Genomic DNA, 27,877 nt, shown 5'->3' with positions numbered 1-27,877 from the left:
TGAAGGTTCTCTCTGTGACTCTGATATGTCACCTGAAGGGTCTCTCTGTGATCGGTGATGTCAACTGATTGGTCTCACTGTGGCTCTGTGATGTCACAAGAAGGGTCTCTCTGTGGTTCTGTGATGTCACCTGAAGGGAGTCTCTTTGGCTCTGATGTCACCTGAAGGGTCTCTCTGTGGCTCTGTGATGTCAACTGAAGTTCTCTCTGTGATCTGGGATGTCAACTGAAGGGTCTCACTGTGGCTCTGTGATGTCACCTGAAGAGTCTCTTAGTGGCTTTGTATTTTCACTTGTATGGTCTCTGTGTGGTTATGTGATGACACCTGAAGGGTTGCTGTGGCAATGTGTGATGTCACAAGAAGGGTCTCTCTGTGGTTATTGATATCACGAAATGGTCTCTCTATGGCTCTGTGATGTCAACTGAATGGTCTCTCTGTGTCTTGTGATGTCATCTGAATTATCTCTTAGTGGCTCTGTGATGTCACCTGAAGAGTCACTCTATGGTTCTGTGATATCACATGAAAAGTCTCTCTGTGTCTCTGTGATGTCACCTGAAGTGTCCCCTTTCGCTCTGGGATGTCAACTGAAGTGTTTCTCTGTGACTCTGTGATGTCACCTGAAGGGTCACTCTGTGGTTCTGTGATGTAACCTGTAGGGTCTCTGTGTGGTTCCGTGATATCACCTGTAGGATCTCTGTGGTTCTGTGATATCACCTGAAGGATCTCTCTGTGGTTCTGTGATGTCACCTGAAGGGAGTCTCTTTGGCTCTGATGTCACCTGAAGGGTCTCTCTGTGGCTCTGTGATGTCAACTGAAGTTCTCTCTGTGATCTGGGATGTCAACTGAAGGGTCTCACTGTGGCTCTGTGATGTCACCTGAAGAGTCTCTTAGTGGCTTTGTATTTTCACTTGTATGGTCTCTGTGTGGTTATGTGATGACACCTGAAGGGTTGCTGTGGCAATGTGATGTCACAAGAAGGGTCTCTCTGTGGTTATTGATATCACGAAATGGTCTCTCTATGGCTCTGTGATGTCAACTGAATGGTCTCTCTGTGTCTTGTGATGTCATCTGAATTATCTCTTAGTGGCTCTGTGATGTCACCTGAAGAGTCACTCTATGGTTCTGTGATATCACATGAAAAGTCTCTCTGTGTCTCTGTGATGTCACCTGAAGTGTCCCCTTTCGCTCTGGGATGTCAACTGAAGTGTTTCTCTGTGACTCTGTGATGTCACCTGAAGGGTCACTCTGTGGTTCTGTGATGTAACCTGTAGGGTCTCTGTGTGGTTCCGTGATATCACCTGTAGGATCTCTGTGGTTCTGTGATATCACCTGAAGGATCTCTCTGTGGTTCTGTGATGTCACCTGAAGGGAGTCTCTTTGGCTCTGATGTCACCTGAAGGGTCTCTCTGTGGCTCTGTGATGTCAACTGAAGTTCTCTCTGTGATCTGGGATGTCAACTGAAGGGTCTCACTGTGGCTCTGTGATGTCACCTGAAGAGTCTCTTAGTGGCTTTGTATTTTCACTTGTATGGTCTCTGTGTGGTTATGTGATGACACCTGAAGGGTTGCTGTGGCAATGTGATATCACATGAATGGTTTCTCTGTGGCTCTGTGATGTCACTGAATGGTCTCATTGTGGCTCTGTGATGTCAATTGAAGTTCTCTCTGTGATCTGTGATGTCAACTGAAGGGTCACTCTGTGGCTCTGTGATGTCACCTGAAGGTTCTCTCTGTGGCTCTGATATGTCACCTGAACTGTCTCTCTGTGATCTGTGATGTCACCTGAAAAGTCTCTCTGTGGCTGTGTGATGTCCTGATGTGTCTCCCTTGGCTCTGGGATGTCAACTGAAGTGTTTCTCTGTGGCTTCGTGATGTCACATGAAGGGTCTCTCTGTGGTTCGGTGATGTCACCTGAAGGGTCTCTGTGTGGTTTGTGATATCACCTGTAATATATCTCCGTGGTTCTGTGATGTCACCTGAAGGGACTCTCTGTGGCTCTGTGATGTCACTGAAGGGTCTCTCTGTGGATCTCTGATGTCAACTGGAGGGTCTCTCTGTGGCTCTGTGATGTCAACTGAATGGTCTCTCTGTGGCTATGTGATGTCACCTGAAAAGTCTCTCTGTGGCTCTGTGATGTCACCTGAAGTGTCTCCCTTGGCTCTGTGATGTCAACTGAAGTGTTTCTCTGTGGCTCTGTGATGTCACCTGAAGGGTCTCTCTGTTGTTCTGTGATGTCATCTGAAGTGTCTCTGTGTGGTTCTGTGATGTCAACTGTAGGATATCTCTGTAGTTTTCTGATGTCACCTGAAGGGACTCTCTGTGGCTCAGTGATGTAACCTGAAGGTTCTCTCTTGGCTCTGTGATGTTACATGAAGATATCTCTGTGGCTCTGTGATGTCACCTGTAGATTCTCTCTGTGGTTCTTTTATGTCACCTGAAGGATCTCTCTGTGCCACTGTGATGTCAACTGAAGTTTCTTTCCAGTGGATATGTGATGTCACCTGAAGTCTCCTTTCTGTGATGTTACTAATAGTGTCTTTCTTGTGGCTCTGTGACATCAACAGAAGTGTCTGTCATGCGCCTCTGTGATATCAACAAAGTGTCAATTTGTGGCTCTGTGATGTGTCCTAAAGATTCTCTCTGTTGGCTTTGTGATGTCACCTGAAAGGTCTCTTCTTGGTTCTGCGATGTCACCTGAAGAGTCTTTTAGTGGCCAGGTGATGTCACCTGAAGGGTCTCTCTGTGGCTCTGTGATATCAACTGATGAGTGTCTCTGTGGCTCTGTGATGTCACTGAAGGGTCTATCTGAGGATCTCTGATGTCAACTTAAGGTTCTTGCTGTGCCTCTGTGATGTCAACTGAAGGGTCTTTCCAGTGGATATGTGATGTCACCTGAAATCTCTTTCCTGTTGCTCTGTGATGTTACCAATAGTGTCTTTCTTGTGGCTCTGTGACCTCTCCTGAAGGGTCTATCATGCGACTCTGTGGTATCAACAAATGTGTCAATTTGTGGCTCTGTGATGTGTCCTGAAAATTCTCTCAGTTGGCTCTGTGATGTCACCAGAAGGGTCTCTTCTTGGTTCTGTGATGTCACCTGAAGAGTCTTTTAGTGGCCATGTGTCGTCACCTTAAGGATCTCTCTGTGGCTCTGTGATGTCACCTGAAGTGTCTCCATTGGCTCTGTGATGTCACCTATAGGGTCTCTCTGTGGCTCTCTTATGGCACCAGATGGATCACTCTGTGCCTCTGTGATGTGAACTGAAGGGTCTTTCCAGTGGATTTGTGATGTCACCTGAAGGGTCTTTCCTGTTGCTCTGTGATGGTAACAATAGTGTCTTTCTGGTGCTCTGTGACCTCACCAGAAGGGTCTATCATTCACCTCTGTGATATCAACAAAAGTGTCAATTTGTGGCTATGTGATGTGTCCTGAAGATTCTCTCCAATGACTCTGTGATGTCACCAGAAGGGTCTCTTCTTGGTTCTTTGAGGTCACCTGAAGAGGCATTTAGTGGCCATGTGACATCAAAAGAAGGGTCTCTCTGTGGCTCTTTGATGTCACCTGAGTGTCTCTCTGTGGCTCTGTGATGTCACCTGAAGTGTCTCTCTGTGGATCTGTGATGTCACCTGAAGGGTCTCTCTATGGATCTGTGATGTCAACTGAAGGAACTCTCTGGCTCTGTGATATCACCTGAAGGGTCACTCTGTGGTTATGTGATGTAACCTGAAGGGTCTCTCTGTGGCTCTGTGATATCAAATAAAGGGTCTCTTTGGCTATGTGTTGTGACCTGTAGAGTCTCTCTGTGGATCTATGATGTATCCTGAAGTATATCTCTGTGGTTAAGTGATGTCAACTGAAGGGTCTCTCTGTTGCTGTGATATGTCACCTGAAGGGTCTCTCTGTGGCTCTGTGATGTCAACTGAAGGGTCTCTCTGTGGCTCTGTGATGCCGCCTGAAATGTTTCTCTGTGACTCTGTGATGTCAAATGAATTGCTCTCTGTGGTTCAGTGATGTCACGTGAAGGGTCACTCTGTTGCTCTGTGATGTCACATGAAGGGTCTCTATGTGGCTCTGTGATGTCACCTGAAGTGTCTCTCTGTGGCTCTGTGATGTCACCTGAAGTGTCTCTCTGTGGTGCTCTGATGTCACATGAAGTGTCTCTGTGGCTCTGTGAGATCACCTAAAGTGTCTCTCTGTGGCTCTGTGATGTCACCTCAAAGGTCTCTCTGTGGATCTGTGATGTCAACTGAATGGTCTCTCTGAGGCTCTGTGATGTCACCTCAAGGGTCTCTCTGTGGTTCTGTGCTGTCACGGAAGAATCTCTCTGATGCTTTGTGATGTCATCTGAATGTCTCTCTGTTGCTCTGTGATGTCAACTGAAGTGTCTCTCTGTTACTCTGAGATGTCACCTGAAGGATCTCTCTGTGGCTCTGTGATGTCACATGAAGTGTCTTTCTGTGGTTCTGTTATATCACCTGAAGTATCTCTCAGTGACTCTGTGATGTCACCTGAAGGGTCTCTCTGTAGCTCTGTGATGTCACCTGAAGGATCTCTCTGTGGCTCTGTGATGTCACATGAAGTGTCTTTCTGTGGTTCTGTGATATCACCCGAAGTATCTCTCAGTGACTCTGTGATGTCACCTGAAGGGTCTCTCTGTGGCTCTGTGATGTCACCAGAAGTGTCTTTCAGTGGCTATGTGATTTCACCTGAAGTGTCTTTCTGTGGCTTTGTGATGTCATCTGAAGGGTCTCTCTGTGGCTCTGTGATGTCACATGAAGTGTCTTTGTGTCATTCTGTGATGTCACCTGAAGTGACTCTCAGTGTCTCTGTGATGTAACCTGAAGGGTTTCTCTGTGGCTCTGTGATGTAACCTGATGTGTCGCGTTGTGGCTCAGTAATGGCACCTGAAGTGTCTCTCTGTGGCTTTGTGATGTCACGTGTAGGATCTCTCTGTGGCTCTGTTATGTCAACTGAAATATTTATCCTGTGGCTTGTGATATCACCTGAAGTGTCTTTCCTTTGGCTCTGTGATGTCACCATTAGTGTCTTTCCTATGGCTCTGTGATGTCAACTGAAGGGTCTCTCTGTAGCTCTGTGATGTCACCTGAAGGATCTCTCTGTGGCTCTGTGATGTCACATGAAGTGTCTTTCTGTGGTTCTGTGATATCACCCGAAGTATCTCTCTGTGGCTCTGTGATGTCACCAGAAGTGTCTTTCAGTGGCTATGTGATATCACCTGAAGTGTCTTTCCTATGGCTCTGTGATGTCACCATTAGTGTCTTTCCTATGGCTCTGTGATGTCACCTGACGGGTCTATCTTGTGGTTCTGTGATGTCACCAATGTCATTTGTATGGCTCTGTGATGACTCCTGAAGAATCTCTCCTGTGGCTCTGTGATGTCACCTGAGGGTCTCTCTCAAATTCTGTGATGTCACCTGATTTGGCTCTATGTGCCTGAGATATCACCTGAAGTATCTCCCTGTGGCTTGTGATGTCACCAGAAGTGTGTAACTGTGGGTCTATGATGTCCCCTCAATGATATCTTTGGCTCTGTGTTGTCACCTGAATGGTCTCTCTGTGGCTCTGTGACGTCACCTGAAACGTCTCTTAGTGGCTCTGTGATGTTCCAAGAATTGTCTCTCTGTGGCTCTGTGATGTCACCTGAAGTGTCTCTCTGTTGCTTTGTAACATCACCTGAAGGGTCTCATTGTGGCTCTGTGATGTCACATGAGGTTTGTTTCTATGGCTCTGTGATATCAACTGAAGTTTATCTGTGTGGCTTGTGATGTCACCTGAAGGGTCTCTCTGTGGATCTGTGATGTCAACTGAAGGATTCTTCTGTGGCTCTGTGTTGTCACATGAAGGGTCACTCTGTGGATCTGTGATGTCACCTGAATGGTCTCTCTTGGCTCTGTGATGTCATCTGAATGTATTCTGTGCCTCTGTGATGTCACCTGAAGTGTTTCTCTGTGGCTCTGTGATGTCAACTGAAGGGTCTCTCTGTGGCTGTGTGATGTCATCTTAAGGATCTCTCTGTGTCTCTGTGATGTCAAATAAAGGTCTTTCCAGTGGCTCTGTGGTGTCACCTGAAAAGTCATTCCTGTTGCTCTGAGATGTCACCAATAGTGGCTTACCTGTGCCTCTGTGACATCACCAGATGTGTCTATCATGGGCCTCTGTGATATCACCAAAATTGTCATTCCTGTGGCTCTGTGATGTCTCCGGGAGATTCACTCCTATGCCTCTTTGATGTCACCAGAAGGGTCTCTCTCTTGGTTCAGTGATGTCACTTGAAGAGGCTCCTAGTGGCTCTGTATTGTCACCTGAATGGTTTCTCCGTGTTTACATGATGTGCCTGAAGGGTCTCTCTGTGGCTCTGTGATTTCATCTGAAGGGTCTCTCTGTGGTTTTGTGATGTCACCTGAATGGTCTCTCTGTGGCTCTGTGATGTCAACTGAACGGTCTCTGTATGGCTCTGTGACATCACCTGAAGGGTGTGTCTGTGGTTTTTTGATGTCACCTGAAAAGTTTCTCTATGGTTCTGTGATGTCACCTGAAGTGTCTCCCTTGGCTCTGTGATGTCACCTGAAGTGTCTCTCGGTGGTTCTGTGATGTAACCTGAATGGTCTCTCTGTGACTCAGTGATGTCAAATAAAGTGTCTCTCTGTGGCTATGTGTTGTCAACTGAAGAGTCTCTCTGTGGATCTATGATGTCTCCTGAAGTATATCTCTGTGGCAAAGTGATGTCAACTGAAGGGTCTCTCTGTTGCTGTGATATGTCAACTGAAGGGTCTCTCTGTGGCTCTGTGATGTCAACTAAAGGGCATCTATGTGGCTCTGTGAGATCACCTAAAGTGTCTCTCAGTGGCTCTGTGATGTCACCTGAAGGGTCTCTCTGTGGCTCTGTGATGCCACCTGAAGTGTCTCTCTGTGGTTCTATGATGTCACCTGAAAGGTCTCTCTGTGGATCTGTGATGTCAACAGAAGGGTCTCTCTTAGGCTCTGTGATGTCACCTAAAGTGTCTCTGAGTGGCTCTGTGATGTCACCTGAAGGGTCTCTCTGTGGCTCTGTGATGCCACCTGAAGTGTATCGCTGTGGTTCTGTGATGTCACCTGAAAGGTCTCTCTGAGGATCTGTGATGTCAACAGAAGGGTCTCTCTTAGGCTCTGTGATGTCACCTGAAGGTTCTCTCTGTGTATCTGTGATGTCATCTGAATGTATTCTGTGCCTCTGTGATGTCACCTGAAAGGTTTCTCTGTGGCTCTGTGATGTCAACTGAAGGATCTCTCTGTGGCTCTGTGATGTCAACTGAAGGATCTCTCTGTGCATCTCTGATGTCACCAATAGTGGCTTTCCTGTACCTCTGTGACATCACCAGATGTGTCTATCATGGGCCTCTGTGATATCACAAAAATTGTAATTCCTGTGGCTCCGTGATGTCTCCTGGAGATTCACTCCTTTGCCTCTGTGATGTCACCAGAAGGGTCCCTCTCTTGGTGCAGTGATGTCACCTGAAGAGTCCCTTAGTGGCTCTGTATTGTCACCTGAATGGTTTTTCTGTGTTTATGTGATGTCCCCTGAAGGGTCTCTCTGTGGCTCTGTGATTTCATCTGAAGGGTCTCTCTGTGGTTCTGTGATGTCCTCTGAATGGTCTCTCTGTGGCTCTGTGATGTCATATGAAGGTTCCCTATGTCGCTCTGTGATGACACCTGAAGGTTCTCCCTGTGGCTCTGTGATGTCACATGAAATCCTCTCTTTGAATCTGTGAAGTCAACTGAACGGTCTCTGTGTTGCTCTGTGACGTCACCTGAAGTGTCTCTCTGTGGTTCTATGATGTCACCTGAAGTTCTCTCTGTGGCTCTGTGATGTCACCAGAAGTTTCGTTCGGTGGCTCTGTGATGTCACCTGAAGTGTCTTTCTGTGGCTTTGTTATGTCACCTGAAGGGTTTCTCTGTGGCTCTGTGATGTCAAAGACATGTCTTTGTGTCATTCTGTGATGTCACCTGAAGTGTCTGTCAGTGACTCTGTGATGTCACCTGAAGGGTTTTTCTGTGGCTCTGTGATGTAACCTGAAGTGTCGCATTGTGGCTCAGTAATGGCACCTGAAGTGTCTCTCTGTGGCTTTGTGATGTCACCTGTCGGATCTCTCTGTGCCTCTGTTGTGTCAACTGAAACGTTTATCCTGTGGCTTGTGATGTCACCTGAAGTGTCTTTCCTATGGCTCTGTGATGGCACCAATAGTGTCTTTCCTTTGGCTCTGTGATGTCCCCTGAAGGGTCTATCTTGTGGTTCTGTGATGTCACCAAGTGTAATTTCTGTGGCTCTGTGATGTCTCCTGATGATTCTCCCCTGTGGTTCTGTGATGTCACCTGAGGGTCTCTCTCTCATTCTGTGATGTCACCTGATGGGGCTCTCTGTGCCACTGAGATATCACCTGAGGTATCTCTCTGTGGGTTGTTATGTCACCTGAAGTGTCTATCTGTGGGTCTCTGATGTCCCCTCAATGATATCTTTGGCTATGTGATGTCACATGAAGTTCTATCTGTGGCTCTGTGATGTCACCTGAAGTGTCTCTAGTGGCTCTGTGGTGTACCAAGAATTGTCTCTCTGTGGCTCTGTGATGTCACCAGAAGTGTCTCTCTGTTGCTTTGTAACATCACCTGAAGGGTCTCATTGTGGCTCTGTGATGTCACATGAGGTTTGTTTCTATGGCTCTGTGATATCAACTGAAGTGTCTCTGTGTGGCTTGTGATGTCACCTGAAGGTTCTCTCTGTGGATCTGTGATGTCAACTGAAAGATCTCTCTGTGGCTCTGTGTTGTCACCTGTAGGGTCAATCTGTGGTTCTGTGATGTCACAGAAATGTCTCTCTATGGCTCTGTGATGTCAGCTGAAGGGTCTCTCTCTGCCTCTCTAATGTCACCAGAAGGTCTCTCTGTGGCTCTATGATGTCAGCCTAAGGGTCTCTCCGTGGCTGTGTGATGTTATCTTAAGGATCTCTCTGTGTCTCTGTGATGTCAACTAAAGGGTCTTTCCAGTGGCTCTGTGATGTCAACTGAAGTGTCTTTCCTGTTGCTCTGTGATGTCACCAATAGTGGCTTTCCTGTGGCACTTTGACCTCACCAGAAGGGTTTATCATGCACCTCTGTGATTTCACCAAAACTGTCATTCCTGTGACTCTGTAATTTCAACTGAAGATTCACTCCTCAGTCTCTGTGATGTCACAGAAAGGTCTCTTTCTTGGATCAGGTGATATAACCTTAAGAGTCTCTGAGTGGCTTTTGATGTCACCTGAATGGTCTCACTGTGGCTCTGTGATGTCACCAGAAGTGTCTCTCTGTGGCTCTGTGAAGTCGCTGAAGGGTCTTGCTTTGGCTTTGTGATGTCACCCGAATGGTCTCTCTATTGCTCTGTGATGTCACATAAAGGGTCTCTCTGTGGCTCTGTGAAGTCACCTGCAGCTCTCTCTGTGGCTTTGTGATGTCAACTCAAGTGACTCTCTGTGGCTTTTAGATGTCACCTGTAGGATCTCTCTGTGGCTCTGTTATGTCACCTGAAAGATCTTTCCTGTGGCTCTGTGATGTCACATGAAGTGTCTTTCCTGTGGCTCTGTGATGACACCAATAGTGTCTTTTCTATGGCTCTGTGATGTCACCTGAAGGGTCTATTTTGTGGTTCTGTGATGTCACCAAGTGTCATTTCTGTGGCTGTGAGATATCTCCTGAAGATTATCCCCTGTGGCTCTGTGATGTCACTTAGGGTCTCTCCCTTGTTCTTTTTGTCACCTGAAGGGGCTCTCTGTGGCTCTGAGATATCACCTGAAGTGTCTGTCTGTGGCTTGTTATGTCACCAGAAGTGTCTATCTGTGGGTCTGTGATGTCCCCTTAATGGTATCTTTGGCTCTGTGTTGTCACCTGAATGGTCTCTCTGTGGCTCTGTGATGTCAACTGAAGTGTCTCTCTGTTGCTTTTTGACATCACCTGAAGTGTCTCTCTGTGGTACTGTGTTGTTCCATGATGGTTGTCTCTATGGATCTGTGATGTCAACTGACATGTCTCAGGGTGGCTCTGTGATGTCACCAGAAGGGTCTGTCTGTGGCTCTGTGATGTCAACTTAAGGATCTCTCTGTGGTCTGTGATGTCACCTGAAGGGTCACTATGTTGCTCTGTGAGGTCACCTGAAGAATCTTTCCTGTGGTTCTGTGATGTCACCAATAGTGTCTTTCTTGTGGCTCTGAGACCTCACAAGAAGGGTCTATCTTGCGCCTCTGTGATATCAACAATTGGGTAAATTTGTGGCTCTGTGTAGTGTACTGTAGATTCTCTCCAGTGGCTCTGTGATGTCACCAGAAAGGTCTCTTCCTGGTTCTGTGATGTCACCTGAAGAGCCTTTTAGTGGCCATGTAACCTCACCTGAAGTGTCTCTCTGTGGCTCTGTGATGTCGCATGAAGGGTTTCTCTGTGGCTCTGTGATATCACCTGATGTGTCACACTGTGGCTCTGTAATGTCAACTGAAGATTCTCTTAATGGATTTTTGATGTCACCTGAATTGTCTCTCTGTGTCTCTGTGATGTCACCTTAATGTTCCTATGTGTTTCTGTCATGTCACCTGAATTGTCTCTCTGTACCTCTGTGATGTCACCAGAAGGGTCTCTCTGTGGTTCTGTGATGTCACCTGAATGTCTCACTGTGGCTCTGTGATTTCACCTGAAGGATCTCTCTGTGCCTCTCTAATGTCAACTAAAGGGTCTTTCTAGTGGCTCTGTGATGTCATGTAAAGTGTCTTTCCTGTTGCTCTGTGATGTCACCAATAGTGTCATTCCTGTGGCTCTGTGACATCTCCAGAAGGGTCTATCGTGCGCCTCTGTGATATCAACAAAATTGTCATTCCTGTGGCTCTTTAATGTCTCCTGAAGATTCACTCCTTAGACTCTGTGATGTCACCAGAAGGGTCTCTTCTTGGTTCTGTGATGTCACCTGAAGAGTCTCTTAGTGGCTTTGTATTGTCACCTGAATGGTCTCCCTGTGGTTATGTGATGTCACCTGAAGGGTCTCTCTGTGGCTCTGTGATGTCACATCAAGTGTCTCTCTGTGGCTCTGTGATGTGAACTGAAGGGTCTCTCTGTGGCTCTGTGATGTCACCTGAAGTGTCTCTCTGTGGCTCTGATATGTCACCTGAAGTTCTCTCTGTGATCTGTGATGTCAATTGAAGGGTCTCACTGTGGCTCTGTGATGTCACAAGAAGGGTCTCTCAGTGGTTCTTGGTGTCACCTGAATGGTCTCTCTATGGCTCTGTGATGTCACATTAAGTGTCTCTCTGTGGTTCTGTGATGTCAGCTGAAGGATCTCTCAGTGGCTCTGTGATGTCACCTGAAGGGTCTCTTGTGACTCTGTGATGTAACCTGTAGTGTCCCTTTGTGGCTCGGTGATGTCACCTGAAGGGTCTCTCTGTGGCTCTGTGATGTCACCTGAAGCTCTCTATGTGGCTTTGTGATGTCAACTCAAGTGACTCTCTGTGGCTTTTAGATGTCACCTGTAGGATTTCTCTGTGGCTCTGTTATGTCACATGAAAGATCTTTCCTGTGGCTCTGTGATGTCACATGAAGTGTCTTTCCTGTGACTCTGTGATGTCACCAATACTGTCTTTCCTATGGCTCTGTGATGTCACCTGAAGTGTCTATCTTGTGGTTCTGTGATGTCACCAAGTTTCATTTCTGTGGCTCTGAGAAGTCTCCTGAAGATTATCCCCTGTGGCTCTGTGATGTCACTTGAGGGTCTCTCTCTTGTTGTTTTTGTCACCTGAAGGGGCTCTCTATGGCTCTGAGATATCACCTGAAGTGTCTCTCTGTGGCATGTGATGTGACCAAAAGTGTCTATCTGTGGGTCTGTGATGTCCCCTCAATGGTATCTTCGGCTCTGTGTTGTCACTTGAAGCGTCTCTCTGTGGCTCTGTGATGTTACCTGAAGGGTCTCTCTGTGGCTTTGTGATGTCACCTGAAATTTCTCTCTCTGTCACCTGAAGGGTCTCTATGTGGCTCTGTGATGTCACCTGAATGGTCTCTCTGTGGCTCTGTGATGTCATCTGAATGTGTTCTGTGGCTCTTGATGTCACGTGAAGGGATTCTCTGTGGCTCTGTGATGACAACTGAAGGATCTCTCTGTGCCTCTGTGATGTCACCTGAAGTGTCTTTCCAGTTGCTCTGTGATGTCAGCAATAGTGGCTTTCCTATGGTTCTGTGACATCACCAGATGGGTCTATCATGTGCCTCTGTGATATCATCAAAATTGACATTCCTGTGGCTCTGTGATGTCTCCTGGAGATTCACTCTTGTGCCTCTGTGATGTAACCTGATGTGTCTCATTGTGGCTCAGTAATGGCACCTGAATTGTCTCTCTGTGGCTTTGTGATGTCACCTGTAGGATCTCTCTGTGGCTCTGTTATGTCAACTGAAAGGAATATCCTGTGGCTTGTGATGTCACCTGAAGTGTCTTTCCTATGGCTCTGTGATGTCACCCTAATGTCTTTCCTATGGCTCTGTGATGTCACCTGAAGGGTCTATCTTGTGGTTCTGTGATGACATGAAGTGTCATTTCTGTGGCTCTGTGATGTCTCCTGAATATTCTCCCCTGTGGCTCTGTGATGTCACCTGAGGGTCTCTTTCTTGTTCTGTGATGTCACCTGAATGGTCTCTCTGTGCCACTGAGATATCACCTGAATTATCTCTCTGTGGCTTGTGATGTCACCAGAAGTGTCTATCTGTGGGTCTCTGGTGTCACCTCAATGATATCTTTGGCTATGTGTTGTCACCTGAATGGTCTCTCTGTGGCTCTGTGATGTCACCTGAAGGGTCTCTCTAGAGCTTTGTGACATCACCTGAAGGGTCTCATTGTGGCTCTGTGATTTCACATGAGGTTTGTTTCTATGGCTCTGTGAAATCAACTGAAGTGTCTCTCTGTGGCTCTGTGATGTCACCTGAAGGGTCTCTCTGTGGCTCTGTGATGTCACCTGAAGGGTCTCTCTGTGGATCTGTGATGTCAACTGAAGGATCTCTCTGTGTTTCTGTATTGTCACCTGAAGGGTCACTCTGTGGTTCTGTGATATCACCTGAAAGGTCTCTCTGTGGCGATGTGATGTTACCTGAAGGGTCTCTCTGTGGCTATGTGATTTCACATGAGGTTTTTTCTATGGCTCTGTGATATCAACTGAAGTGTCTCTCGGTGGCTCTGTGATGTCACCAGAAGGGTCTCTCTGTGGCTCTGTGATGTCACCAATAGTGTCTTTCCTGTGGCTCTGTGATGTGACCTGAAGGGTCTCTCTTTGGTTCTGTGATGTAAAATGAAGTGTCTTTCCAGAGGCTCTGTGATATCACCTGAAGAGTCTTTCCTGTGGTTCTGTGATGTCAAAAATAGTGTCTTTCCTGTGGCTCTGTGATGTCACCTGAAGGGTCTCTCTTTGGTTCTGTGATGTCAACTGAAGTGTCATTCCAGAGGCTCTGTGATGTCACCTGAAGAGTCTTTCCTGTGGTTCTGTGATGTCACCAATAGTGTCTTTCTTGTGGAGCTGTGACCTCACAAGAAGTGTCTATCATGTGCTTCTATGATATCAACAAATGTGTCAATATGTGGCTCTGTGATGTGTACAGAAGATTCTCTCCGGTGGCTCTGTGATGTCACCAGGAGGGTCTCTTCTTGGTTCTGTGATGTCACCTGAAGAGTCTTTTAGTGGCCATGTGACGTCACTTGTAGTGTCTCTATGTTGCACTGTGATGTCACCCAAAGGGTCTCTCTGTGGCTCTGTGATGTAACCTGAAGGGTCTCTCAGTGGATCTGTGATGTCAACTGAATGATCTCTCTGTGGCTCTGTATTGTCATCTGAACGGTCACTCTGTGGTCCTGGGATGTCACCTGAAAGGTCTCTCTGTGGCTCTGTGATGTCAACTGAATGTCTTCTGTGTCTCTGTGATGTCACATGAAGAGTCTCTTAATGGCTTTCTGATGTCACCTGAATTGTCTCTCTATGGCTCTGCAATGTCACCTTAATGTCCCTCCTTGGTTATGTGATGTCACCTGAATTGTCACTCTGTAGCTCTGTGATGTCACCAGTAGGGTCTTTGTGGCGTGTGATGTCACCTGAATGTCTCTGTGTGGCTCTGTGATGTCACCTGATGGGTCTATCTGTGGCTCTGTGAGATGTCTCCTGATGATTCTCCCCTGTGGCTCTGAGATGTCACCTAAGGGTCTCTCTCTCAATCTGTGATGTCACTTAAATGAGCTCTCTGTGCCACTGAGATATCACCTGAAGTATCTCTCTGTGGCTTGGGATCTCACCAGAAGTGTCTATCTGTGGGTCTCTGATGTTCCCTCAATGATAACTTTGGCTCTGTGTTGTCACCGGAATGGTCTCTCTGTGGCTCTGTGATGTCACCTGAAGGATCTCTGTGGCCCTGTGATGTCACATGAAGTTCTCTCTGTGGATCTGTGATGTCAACTGAAGGGTCTCTCTGTGGCTCTGTTACATCACCTGAAGGGTCTCTCTGTGGTTTTGTGATGTCACCTGAATAGTCTCTCTGTGGCTCTGTGATGTCACCTGAAGTGTCTCACTTGGCTCTGTGATGTCACTCAAGAATCTCTTAGTGGCTTTGTGATGTCACCTGAATAGTCTCTCTGTGGCCCTGTGATGTCACCTGAAATTATCTCTGTGGATCTCTGATGTCTACTGAAGTGTCTCTCTGTCGCTCTGTGATGTCAACTGAAGGGTCTCTCTGTGGCTCTGTGATGTCACATGAATTTATCTATGTGGATCTGTGGTGTCAACTTAGTTGTCTTTGTTTGGCTCTGTGATGTCACCTGTAGAGTCACTTGTGATTCTGTGATATCACCTGAAAAGTCTCTCTTTGTCTCTGTGATGTCACCTGAAGTGTCTCCCTTGGATCTGTGATGTCAAATGAAGTGTTTCTCTGTGGCTCTGTGATATCACCTGAAGTATCTCTCTGTGGCTCTGAGAGATCACCTGAATGTCTACTGTGGCTCTGTGATGTCACCTGAAGGGTCTCTCTTGGCTCAGTGATGTCACCTGAATGGTCTCATTATGGCTCTCTGATGTCACATGCAGGGTGTCTCTGTGGCTCTGTGATGTCACCTGAAGGATCTGTCGTGGCTCTGTGATGTCACCTGAAGCTCTCTCTGTGGCTTTGTGATGTCAACTCAAGTGTCTCTCTGTGGCTTTTTTATGTCAACTGTAGGATATCTCTGTGGCTCTGTTATGACACCTGAAAGATCTTTCCTGTGGCTCTGTGATGTCATATGAAGTGTCTTTCCGGTGGCTCTGTGATGTTACCAATAGTGTCTTTCCTATGGCTCTGTGATGTCCCCTGAAGGGTCTATCTTGTGGTTCTGTGATGTCACCACGTGTCATTTCTGTGGCTCTGTGATGTGTCCTGAAGATTATCCTCTGTGGCTCTGTGATGTCACTTGAGGGTCTCTCTCTTGTTCTTTTTGTCACCTGAAGGGGCTCTCTGTGGCTCTGTGATGTCATCTGAAGGGTCTCTCTGTGGCTCTGTGATGTCATATGATGTTTATCTCTACGGCTCTGTGATGTCAACTGAAGTTTGTCACTGTGGCTTTGTGATGTCACCAGAAGTGTCTCTCTGTGGCTCTGTGATGTCAACTGAAGGATCTCTCTGTGGTCTGTGATGTCACCTGAAGGGTCACTGTGTGGCTCTGTGAGGTCATCTGAAGAATCTTTCCTGTCGTTCTGTGATCTCACCAATAGTGTATTTCCTGTGGCTCTGTGATGTCAACGGAATGGTCTCTCTCTGGTTCTGTGATGTCAACTGATGGGTCTTTCCAGAGGCTCAGTGATGTCACCTGATGAGTCTTTCCTGTCGTTCTGTGATGTCACAAATAGTGTCTTTCTTGTCTCTCTGTGCCCTCACATGAAGGGTCTATCATGTGCCTCGGTGATATCACCAAATATGTCAATTTGTGGCTCTGTGTAGTGTCCTGTCGATTCTCTCCGGTGGATCTGTGATGTCACCAGAAAGGTCTCTTCCTGGTTCTGTGATGTCACCTGAAGAGACTTTTAGTGGCCATGTGACGTCACCTGAAGTGTCTCTCTGTGGCTCTGTGATGTTGCACGAAGGGTCTCTCAGTGGCTCTGTGATGTCACCTGAAGAGTCTCCTAATGGCTTTGTGATATCACCTGAATTGTCTCTCTGTGGCTCTCTGATGTCACTTTTATGTCCCTATGTGTTTCTGTGATGTCACATGAATTGTCTCTCTGTACCTCTGTGATGTCACCAGAAGGGTCTCTCTGTGGCTCTGTGATGTCACCTGAAGAGTCTGTCTGTGGCTCTGTAATGTCATCTGAAGAATTTCTCTGTGTCTCTGTAATGTCAACTAAAGGGTCTTTCTAGTGGTTCTGTTATGTCACCTTAAGTGTCTTTCCTGTTGCTCTGTGATGTTACCAATAGTGTCTTTCCTGTGGCTCTGTGACATCACCACAAGTGTGTACATGTGCCTCTGGGATATCACCAAGATTCTCATTCCTGTGGCTCTTTAATGTCTCCTGATGATGCACTCCTTAACCTCTGTGATGTCACCAGAAGGGTCTCACTCTTGGTTCTGTGATGTCACCTGAAGTGTCTCTTAGTGGCTTTGTATTGTCACCTGAATGGTCTCTCTGTGGATCTCTTATGTCAAGTGAATGGTCTCTCTGTAGCTCTGTGATGTCAACTGAAGGGTCTCTCTGTGGCTTTGTGATGTCCCCTGAAGTTCTCTCTGTGATCTGTTATGTCAACTGAAGGGTCTCACTGTGGCTCTGTGATGTCACAAGAAGGGTCTCTCTGTGGTTCTTGATGTCAACTGAATGGTCCATCTGTGGCTCTGTGATGTCAACTCAAAGGTCTTTTCTATGGCTCTGTGATGTCACATTAAGTGTCTTTCCTGGGGCTCTGTGATGTCAACAATAGTGTCTTTCCTATGGCTCTGTGATGTAAACTGAAGGGTCTACCTTGTGGTTCTGTGATATCATCAGTGTAATTTCTGTGGCTCTGTGATGTCTCCTAAAAATTCTCCCCTGTGGCTCTGTGATGTCACCTGAGGGTGTCTCTCTGTTCTGTGATGTCTCCTGAAGGGGCTCTCTGTGGCTCAAGATATCACTTGAAGTGTCTCTCTGTGGCTTTTGATGTCACCTGAAGTGTCTATTTGTGGGTCTGTGATGTCACCTCGATGGTATCTTTGGCTTTGTGATGTCACATGAAGTGTCTCTGTGGCACTCTGATGTCACCTGAAGAGTCTCTCTGTGGCTCTATGATGTCACCTGAAGGGCCTATATGTGGCTCTGTGATGTCAACTGAAGGATCTCTCTGAGGGTTTGTGATGTCAGTTGAAGGGTCTTTCAAGTGGCACTGTGATGTCACCTGAAATGTCTTTCCTGTGGATCTGTGATGTCAACAATACTGTCTTGCCTGTGGCTCTGTGATGTTACATGAAGGGTCTCTCCCTGGTTCTGTGATGTCACCTGAAGCACTCTCGGTTGCTCTGTGATGTCAACTGAAGGTTCTCTCTGTAGCTCTGTGATGTCACCTGAAGGGTCTCTCTGTAGCTTTGTGACATCACCTGAAGGGTCTCATTGTGGCTCTGTGATTTCACCTGAGGTTTGTTTCTATGGCTCTGTGATATCAACTGAAGTGTCTCTCTGTGGCTCTGTGATGTCACCTGAAGGGACTCTCTGTGGATCTGTGATGTCACCAATAGTGTCTTTCCTGTGGGTCTGTGACATCCCCTGAATGGTCTATCATGTGGCTCTGTGATATCTCCAGAAGTGCCATTCCTGTGGCTCTGTGATGTCTACTGAAGATTCTGTCCTGTGGCTCTGTGATGTCAACAAGTGTCGTTCCTGTGGCTCTGTGATGTGTCCTGAATATTCTCCCCTGTGGCTCTGTGATGTCTCCTTAGGGTCTCTCTCTTGGTTCTGGGATGTCACCTGAAGAGTCTCTAAGTGGCTATGTGATGTCACCTGAATTGTCTCACTGTGGCTCTTGATGTCACCTGAAGGGTCTCTCTCTGCTTCTGTGATGTCACCTGAAGAGTCTCTTAGTGGCTTTATGATGTTACCTGAATGGTCTCTCTGTGGCTCTGTGATGTCACCTTAATGGTCTCTCTGTGGCTTTGTGATGTCACCTGAAGGGTCTCTCTGTGGTTCTTTGATTTCACATGAAGGGTCTCTTTGTCGCACTGTGATGTAACCCAAAGTGTATCTCTGTGGATCTGTGATGTCACCTGAAGCTCTCTCTGTGGATCTGTGATGTCAACTCAAGGGTCTCTCTGGGGCTCTGTGATATAAGCTGTAGGATCCCTCTGTGGCGCTGTGATGTCAACTGAAAGGTTTTTTGTGGCTCTGTGATGTCACCTGAAGTGTCTTTCCTGTGGCTTTGTGATGTCACCAATAGTGCCGTTCTTATGGTTCTGTGATGTCACCTGAAAGGTCTATCTTTTGGCTCTGTGATGTCACCAAGTGTCGTTCCTGTGGCTCTGTAATGTGTCCTGAAGATTTTCCCCGGTGGCTCTGTGATGTCTCCTTAGGGTCTCTCTCTGGTTCTGTGATGTCACCTGAGGGGTCTCTCTGTGGGTCTGAGATATAATCTGAAGTGTCTCTTCGTGGATTATGATGTCACCTGAAGGGTGTATCTGTGGCTCAGTGATTTCTCCTGAAGTGTCTCTCAGTGGCTCTGTGATGTCACCAGAATCGTCTCTCTGTGGCACTATGATGTCACATAAGCTCACTGTGGCTCTGTGATGTCACCTGAAGGGTCTCTTTTTGGCTCTGTGATGTCAACTGAATGGCCTCTCTGTGGATCTGTGATGTCAACTGAAGTATCTCTCTTTGGCTATGTGATGTCACTTGAAGGGTCTTTCTGTGGTTCTGTGATGTCAGCTGAGTGGTCTCTCTGCGGCTCTGTGATGTCACCTGAAGTGTCTGTCTGTGGCTCTGTGATAACAACTGAATGTCTTCTGTGGCTCTGTGATGTCACCTGAAGGGTCTCTCTGTGGCTCTAAGATGTCACCTGAAGGAAAACTCTGTGCCTCTGTGATGTCAACTCTAGGGTCATTCCAGTGGCTCTGTGATGTCACATGAAAATCTTTCCTGTTGCTCTGTTTTGTCACAAATATTGTCTTTCCTGTGGCTCTGTGAAACCACCACAAGTGTCTATCATGCGCCTTTGTAATATCAGCAAAATTGTCATTCCTGTGGCTCTGTGATGTCTCCTGAAGATTCACTCCTGTGGCTCTGTGATGTCACAAGTAGGGTCTCTCTGTGACTGTGTCATGTCAAATGAATTTTCTCTCTCTGGCTCTGTGATGTCACCTGAATTGTCTCTCTGTGGATCTCTGATGTCAACTGAGGGTCTCTCTTTGGCTCTGTGATGTCACCTGAAGAGTCTTTCCTGTGGCTCTGTGATGTCAACAATAGTGTCTTTGCTGTGGCTCGGTGATGTCACCTGAAGGGACACTCTCTGGTCTGTGATGTCACCTGATGCATCTCTCTGTGGCTCTGTGTTGTCACCTAAATGGTCTCTTTGTGGCTTGTGATGTCACCTGAAGTGTCTTTCCTGAGGGTCTGTGATGTCACCAATAGTGTCTTTCCTATGGGTCTGTGATATACCAGTATGGCCTATATTTTGGCTCTGTGTTGTCAAAAGTTTCATTCCTGTGGCTCTGTAATGTGTCTTGAAGATTCTCCCCTGTGGTTTTGTGATGTCTCCTTAGGGTCTCTCTCTGATTCGGTGATGTCAACTGAGGGGTCTCCCTGTGGTTCTGAGATATAACCTGAAATATCTCCTTGTGGATTGTGTTGTCACCTTAAGGGTGTATCTGTGGCTCAGTGATGTCACCTGAAGTGTCTCTCAGTGGCTCTGCGATGTCCCCAGAAACATCTCTCTGTGTCTCTGTGATGTCACATGAAGCTCTCTCTGTGGCTGAGTGACGTCAACTCAAGGGTCTCTCTGTGATGTCAACTGAAGTGTCTCTCTGTGGTCTTTGAAGTCAAATGAAGGGTCTTTCCACAGGCTCTGTGATGTCACCTGAAGAGTCTTTCCTGTGCCTCGGTGATGTCACCTGTAGGGTCACTCTCTGGTTCAGTGATGTCACTGAAGCATCTCTCTGTGGGACTCTCTGTGTCACCAGAATCGTCTCTCTGTGGCTCTGTGATGTCACATGAAGGTCTCTCTGTGGCTCTGTGATGTCAACTCAAGGGTCTCTCTGGGGCTCTGGGATATAATCTGAAGTGTCTCCTTGTGGATTGTGATGTCACCTGAAGGTTGTATCTGTGGCTCAGTGGCTCTGTGATGTCCCAAGAGTCATCTCTCTGTGGCTCTGAGATGTCACATGAAGCTCTCTCTGTGGCTCTGTGATGTCACCTGAAGGGTCTCTCTTGGCTCTGTGCTGTTACCTGAAGGATCTCTCTTTGTCTCTTTGTTGTCAACTGAAGGGTCTTCTGTGGCTCTGTGATGTCACCTGAAGGATCTTTCAGGATCTCTTTGATGTCAACTGAAGGGTCTTTCCAGTGGCTCTGTGACCTCACCAGAAGGGTCTTTCATGCGACCCTATGATATCACCAAAAGTGTCATTCCTGTGGCTCTGTGATGTGTCCTGAAGATTCACTCCTGTGTCTCTGTGATGTCACCAGAAGCGTCTCTTAATTGGTTTTGTGATGTCACATGAAGAGTCTCTTAGTTGCTTTGTGATGTCACCTGAAGGGTCTCTCTGTGGCTCTGTGATGTCACCTGAAGTGTCTGTCTGTGGCTCTGTGATGTCACCTGAAGCTCTCTCTGTGGCTTTGTGATGTCAACTCAAGTGTCTCTTTGTGGCTTTGTGATGTCACCTGTAGGATCTCTCTGTGGCTCTGTTATGTCAACTGAAAGGACTTTCCTGTGGCTCTGTGATATCACCTGAAGTGTCTTTCCTGTGCCTCTGTGATGTCACCAATAGTGTCTTTCCTATGGCTTTGTGATGTCACCTGAAGGGTCTATCTTGTAGTTCTGTGATGTCACCAAGTGTCATTTCCATGGCTCTGTGATGTCTCCTGAAGATTCTCACCTGTGACTCTGTGATGTCACCTGAGGATCTCTCTCTCATTCTGTGATGTCAACTGAAGGGGCTCTCTGTGGCTTGAGATATCACCTGAATTGTTTCTCTCTGGCTTGTGACATCACCTGAAGGGTCTCTATGTGGCTCTGTGATGTCACATGAGGGTTGTCTGTATGGCTCTGTGATGTCAACTGAAGTGTCTCTCTGTGGCTCTGTGATGTCACCTGAAGGGTCTCTCTGTGTCTCTGTGATGTCAACTGAAGTATCTTTCTTGTTGCTCTGTGATGTCACAAATTGTGTCTTTCCTGTGGCTCTGTGACATCACCAGAAGGGTCTATCATGTGCCCCAGTGATATCACAAAAATTGTAATTCTGGCTATTTAATGTCTCCTGAAGATTCACTGTTGTGACTCTGTGATGTCACCAAAAGGGTCTCTCTATGGCTCCGTGATGTCACCCTAATTGTCTCTCTGTGGCTTTGTGATGTCACCTGAAATGTATCTCTGTGGCTCTGTGAATCACGTGTCGGATCTCTCTGTGGCTTGATATGTCAACTGAAAGGTCTTTCCTGTGGCTCTGTGATGTCACATGAAGTGTCTGTCCTGTGGCTCTGTGATGTCACCAATAGTGAGATCCCGATGGCTCTGTGAAGCCACCTGGAGGGTCTATCTTATGATTCTGTGATATCACCATGTGTCATTTCTGTGGCTCTGTGATGTCTCCTGAAAATTCTCCCCTGTGGCTCTGTGATGTCTCCTTAGGGTCTCTCTTTTGGTTCTGGCATGTCACCTGAAGAGTCTCTAAGTGGCTTTGTGATGTCACCTGAATTGTCTTACTGTGGCTCTTGATGTTACCTGAAGGGTCTCTCTCTGCTTCTGTGATGTCACCTGACGAGTCTCTTAGTGGCTTTATGATGTTACCTGAATGGTCTCTCTGTGTCTCTGTGATGTCACCTTAATGGTCGCTCTGTGGCTTTGTGATGTCACCTGAAGTGTCTCTCTGTGGTTCTGTGATTTCACATGAAGGGTCTCTCTGTCACATTGTGATGTAACCCGAAGGGTATCTCTGTGGATCTCTGATGTCACATGAAGTTATCTCTGTGGATCTGTGGTGTCAACTGAATTGTCTCTGTGTGGCTCTGTGATGTTACCTGAAGAGTCACTCTGTGGTTCTGTGATATCACCTGAAAAGTCTCTCTGTGTCTCTGTGATGTCACCTGAAGTGTCACCCTTGGCTCTGGGATGTCAACTGAAGTGTTTCTCTGTGGCTCTGTGATGTCACCTGAAGGGTCTGTCTGTGGTTCTGTGATGTCACCTGAAGGGTCTCTGTGTGGTTCTGTGATATCACCTGTAGGATCTCTCTGTGGTTCTGAGATATCACCTGTAGGATCTCTCTGTGGTTCTGTGATGTCACCTGAAGGGTCTCTCTGTGGCTCTGTGATGTCACCTGAGGGTCTCTCTCTCGTTCTGTGATGTCACCTAAAGGGGCTCTCTGTGGCTCTGAGATGATACCAAAAGTGTCTCTCTATGGCTTTTGATGTCACCTGAAGTGTCTATCTGTGGGTCTGTGATGTCACCTCAATGGTATCTTTGGCTTTGTGATTTTTCATGTCGGGTCTCTTAATGTCTCTGGGATGTCATAAGAATCGTCTCTCTATGGCTCTGTGATGTCACCTGAAGTGTCTCTCTATTGCTTTGTGACATCAACTGAAGGGTCTCTATTGGGCTCTGTGATGTCACATGAAGTGTGTCTCTATGGCTCTGTGATGTCACCTGAAGGGTCTCTCTGTGGCTCTGTGATGATACCTGAAGTGTCTCTATGTGGCTCTGTGATGTCACCTGAAGGGTCTCTCTGTGGCTCGGTGATGTCACCTGAAGGGTATCTCTGTGACTCTGTGATGTCAACTGAGGTATCTCTCTGTGGTCTTTGATGTCAAATGAAGGGTCTTTCCACAGGCTCTGTGATGTCACCTGAAGAGTCTTTACTGTGGCTCTGTGATGTCACCAATAGTGTCTTTCCTGTGCCTAGGTGATGTCACTTGTAGGGTCACTCTCTGGTTCTGTGATGTCACCTGAAGCGTCTCTCTGTGGCTCTGTGATGTCACCAGAATTGTCTGTCTGTGGCTCTGTGATGTCACCTGAAGGGTCTCTCTGTTGCTCTATGATCTCAACTGAAGCATATCTCTTTGCCTCTGTGATATCAAATCCAGGGTCATTCCAGTGGCTCTGAGTAGTCACCTGAAAAGTCATTTTTGTTGCTCTTTGATGGCACCAATAGTGTCTTTCCTGTGGCTCTGTGACACCACCAGAAGGGTTTATCATGCGCCTCTGTGATATCACAAACATTGTTATTCCTGTGGCTCTGTCATGTCTCCTGAAGATTCATTCCTGTGCCTCTGTGATGTCACCTGAAGGGTCTCTCTGTGCCTCTGTGATGTCACCTGAAGAGTCTCTTGATGGCTTTGTGATGTCACCTGAATTGTCTCTCTTGGCTCTGTGTTGTCACATGAAAAGTCTCTCTGTGGCTTTGTGATGTCACATGTATGGTCTCTCTGTGGCTCTGTGATGTCACATAAAGAGTATTTCCATGGGTTCTGTGATGTCACCAGATGTGTCGTCTCTGTTGCTCTGTGATGTCACCAATAGTGTTCTTCCTGTGGCTCTGTGACATCACCAGAAGGGTCTATCATATGCCTCTGTGATATCACCAAAATTGTCATTCCTGTGGCTCTGTAATGTCTACAGAAGATTCACTCCTGTGGCTCTGTGATGTCATCAGAAGGGTCTCTCTGTGGCTCTGTGATGTCACCTGAAGTGTCTCTCTGTGGCTCTATGATTTCAACTGAAGGGTCTTTCCAGTGGCTCTGTGATGTGACTCGAAGTGTCTTTCCTGTTGCTCTGTGATGTCACCAATATTGTCTTTCCTGTTGCACTGTGACCTCACCAGAAGGGTCTATCATGCGCCTCTGTGATATCACCAAAAATGTCAAAGGGTGGCTCTGTGATGTGTCGTGAAGATTCTCGCCGTTGGCATTGTGAAGTCACCAGAAGTGTCTCTTCGTTGTTCTGGGATGTCACCTGAAGAGGCTTTTAGTGGCCATGTGACATCACCTGAAGGGTCAGTCTGTGGCTCATTGATGTCACAAGAAGGGTCTCTCTGTGGCTCTGTGATGTCACCTGAAGGGTATCTCTGTGGCTCTGTGATGTCACCTGAAGTGTCTTTCTGTGGCTCTGTGATATCACCTGAACTGTCTCTCCCTGGTTCTGTGATGTCACCTGATGGTCTCTCTGTGGCTCTGTGATTTCACCTTAAGTGTCTCTCTGTGGCTCTGTGATGTCACCTGAAGGGACTCTCTGTGGCTCTGTGATGTCACTTGAAGAGTCTCTATTTGGCTCTGTGATGTCACCTGAGGGTCTCTCCCTGGTTCTGTGATGTCACATGAATGGCCTCTCTCTGGCTCTGTGATGTCAACTGAAATGTCTATCTGTCGCTCTGTTATGCCACCTGAATGTCTTCAGTGGCTCTAAGATGTCAACTGAACGGTCTCTCTGTGGCTCTCTGATGACAACTGAAGGGTCTCTCTGTGGATCTGTGATGTCAACTGAAGGATCTCTCTTTGGCTCTGTCATGTCACCTGAAGTGTCTCTATATGGCTCTGTGATGTCACTTGAAGGGTCTATCCGTGGCTCTGTGATGTCAAATGAAGTGTCTGTTTGTGGTTCTGTGATGTCACCTGAATGTCATCTGTGGCTCTGAGATGTCACCTGAAGGGTCTCTCTGTGGCTCTGTGATGTCAACTGAAGCATCTCTCTGTGCCTCTCTGATGTCAAATCTAGGGTCATTCTAGTGGCTCTAGGATGTCACCTGAAAATTCTTTCCTGTTGCCCTGTGATGTCACCAATAGTGTCTTTCCTGTGGCTCTGTGGCACCACCAGAAGGGTCTATCATGCCCCTCTGTATGATCACCAAAATTGTCATTCCTGTGGCTCTGTGATGTCTCCTGAAGACTAACTCCTGTGGCTCTGTGATGTCACCTGATGAGTCTCTTAATGGCTTTGTGATGTCACCTGAATTTTCTCTCTGTGGTTCTGTGATGTCACATGAATTGTTTCTCTGAAGCTCTTTGATGTCAACAGAAGGGTCTCTCTGTGGCTCCTTGATGACATCTGAAGGTCTCTCTGTGGCTCTGTAATGTAACCTGAAGGTTCTGTCTGTGGCTTTGTGATGTCATATGAAGGGCCTCTCTGTGGCTCGGTGATGTCATTTGAAGGTCTATCTGTGGCTCTGTGATGTCACCTGAAGGATCTCTCTGTGGCTCTCTGATGTCATATGAAGGGTCTCTCTGTGGCTTTGTGATGTCACCTGAATGGTCACTCTGTGGCTCTGTATTGTCACATATAGTGTCTTTCCAGGTGCTCTTAGATGTCACCTGAAGTGACTTTCCAGGGGATCTGTGATGTCACCAGAAGTGTCTTTCCGGTTGCTCTGTGATGTCACCAATAGTGTCCTTCCTCTGGTTCTCTGACATCACCAGAAGGGTCTATCATGTGCTTCTGTGATATCACCAAAATTGTCATTCTTGTGGCTCTGTAATGTCTCCTGAAGATTCACTCCTGTGGCTCTGTGATGTCACCAGAAGGATCTCTCTGTGGCTCTGTGATGTCACCTGTATGGTCTCTCTATGGCTCTGTGATGTCACCTGAAGGGTCACTCTGTGGCTCTGTGATGTCACCAGAAGTGTCTTTCCGGTTGCTCTGTGATGTCACCAATAGTGTCCTTCCTCTGGTTCTGTGACATCACCAGAAGGGTCTATCATGTCCCTCTGTGATATCACCAAAATTGTCATTCTTGTGGCTCTGTAATGTCTCCTGAAGATTAACTCCTGTGGCTCTGTGATGTCACCAGAAGGATCTCTCTGTGGCTCTGTGATGTCACCTGATGGTCTCTCTGTGGCTATGTGATTTCACCTTACTTGTCTCTCTGTGGATCTATGATGTCAACTGAAGGTTCTCTCTGGCTCTGTGATGTCAACTAAAGTGTCTCAATGTGGTTTCTGTTATGTCAATTGAAGGATCTCTCTGTGGTTCTGTGATGTCACCTGAAGAGGTTTTATTGGCCATGTGACGTGACCTGAAGGGTCTATCTGTGGCTGTGTGATGTCAACTGAAGGATCTCTCTGTGGATCTGTGATGTCCCCTGAAGAGTCAATCTGTGGCTCTGTGATGTCACCTGTATGGTCTCTCCCTCAATCTGTGATATCACCTTAAGAGTCTATCTTTGGCCCTGTGATGTCACCTGAAGGTTCTCTCCCTGGTTCTGTGATGTCACATGAATGGTCTCTTTCTGGCTCTGTGATGTCAAATGAAGTGTCTATCTGTCACTATGTTATGTCACCTAAATGACTTCTGTGGCTCTGTGATGTCACCTGAAGGGTCTCTCTGTGGCTCTGTGATGTCAACTGAAGGGTCTCTCTGGATATGTGATGTCATCTTAAGGATCTCTCTTTGACTCTGACATGTCACCTGAAAGGTCTCTCTGTGACACTGTGATGTCACCTGAAGGGTCTATCTGTGGCTCTGTGATGTCAACTGAAGTGTCTGTTTGTGGTTTTTTTATGTCACCTAAATATCATCTGTGGCTCTGTGATGTCACCTGGACGGTTGCTCTGTGATGTCAACTGAAGCATCTCTCTGTGCCTCTCTGATGTCAACTCTAGGGTCATTCCAGTGGCTCTAGGATGTCACCTGAAATGTCTTTCCTGTTGCCCTGTGATGTCACCAATAATGTCTTTCCTGTAGCTCTGTGACAGCATCAGAATTGTCTATCATGCCCCTCTGTGATATCACCAAATTTGTCATTCCAGTGGCTCTGTGATGTCTCCTGAAGACGAACTCCTGTGGCATTGTGATGTCACCTGAAGAGTCTCTTAATGGCTTTGTGATGTCACCTGAATTTTCTCTCTGTGTTTCTGTGATGTCACCTGAATGTCCCTCTGTGGTTCTGTGATGTCACCTGAATTGTTTCTCTGTAGCTCTTTTGATGTCACCAGAAGGGTCTCTGTGTGGCTCGGTGATGCCATCTGAAGGTCTCTATGTGGCTCTGTAATGTCACATGAAGGGTCTATCTGTGGCTCTGTGATGTCAACTGATGGTTCTCTAGTGGATCTTTGATGTCATCTGAAGGTTCTCTCTTTGGTTCTGTGATGTCACCGAAGGTTCTCTATGTGGCTCTCTGATGTCAACAATAGTGTCTTTCCTATGGCTCTGTGATGTCACCTGAAGTGTCGCTCTGTGGCTCTGAGATTTCAACTTAAGTGTCTCTCTGTGGCTCTGTGATGTCAACAGAATGGTCATTCCAGTGGCTTTGTGATGTTAACTGAAGGATCTCTCTTTGGCCTATGATGTCACATGAAGTGTTTCTCCCTGGTTCTGTGAAGTCACATGAATGGTCTCTCTCTGGCTCTGTGATGTCAACTGAAGTGTCTGTCTGTCGCTCTGTTATGTCACCTGAATGTCTTCTCTGGCTATGTGATGTCACCTGAAGGGTCTCGCTGTGGCTCTGTGATGTCAACTGAAGCATCTCTCTGTGCCTCTGTGATGTCAAATCTAGGGTCATTCCAGTGGCTCTGAGATGTCACCTGAAAAGTCTTTCCTGTTGCTCTGTGATGTCACCAATAGTGTCTTTCCTGTGGCTCTGTGATGTATCCTGAAGATTCACTCCTGTGGCTCTGTGATGTCTCCTGAAGACTAACTCCTGTGGCTCTGTGATGTCACCTGATGAGTCTCCTAAT

The sequence above is a fragment of the Cricetulus griseus genome, chromosome 5 (assembly GCF_003668045.3).
Source record: "Cricetulus griseus strain 17A/GY chromosome 5, alternate assembly CriGri-PICRH-1.0, whole genome shotgun sequence".
Taxonomy (NCBI): domain Eukaryota; kingdom Metazoa; phylum Chordata; class Mammalia; order Rodentia; family Cricetidae; genus Cricetulus; species Cricetulus griseus.
This window is presented reverse-complemented; position numbering follows the sequence as displayed.